Here is a 568-nt window from a genome sequence, read left to right as displayed (position 1 = left end):
TCAGACTCAGCAGCACTTTGGAAAAGAAGGGGGAGAAATGAGGCGTGTTGGATCTGAGTAACTATAAGCACTGCCCCTAAATTTAAGGGGTGCTTCACTACTTTCCAGCAGTGGGGGAAAGTAACGAAGTACATTTACTCAAGTACCTAAGTAAAATTTTGAGGTATTTTTCTGGAGTATTTCCAATTTTACTTCTATTCCACTACATCTCAGAGGCAAATATTATATTTTTTACTCCAATACAATTATTAGAAAACTTTAGTTACTAGTTAGCCTACTTTGTAGATTTTGATTATTACGAAACATACATTAACCACTCAGCCCTATATACATTTTCAGCCATTTGCAAAATCGAGAGGAACTTGAAAATGATTGCCCCATGTTGATTAGTCATTTTAGACGCATGCCCATCACACATGGGTGAGGTAAGTGACTTTAAGCCCATACCCATTGTGTGTGTGTGTGTGTGTGTGTGTGTGTGTGTGTGTGTGTGTGTGTGTGTGTGTGTGTGTGTGTGTGTGTGGTGTGGTGTGGTGTGTGTGTGTGTGTGTGTGTGTGTGCGTGTGTG

The sequence above is a fragment of the Gymnoscopelus braueri genome, assembly GCF_963280865.1.
Source record: "Gymnoscopelus braueri genome assembly, chromosome: 3".
NCBI lineage: Eukaryota > Metazoa > Chordata > Actinopteri > Myctophiformes > Myctophidae > Gymnoscopelus > Gymnoscopelus braueri.
Note: the sequence above shows the minus strand (reverse complement) of the source record.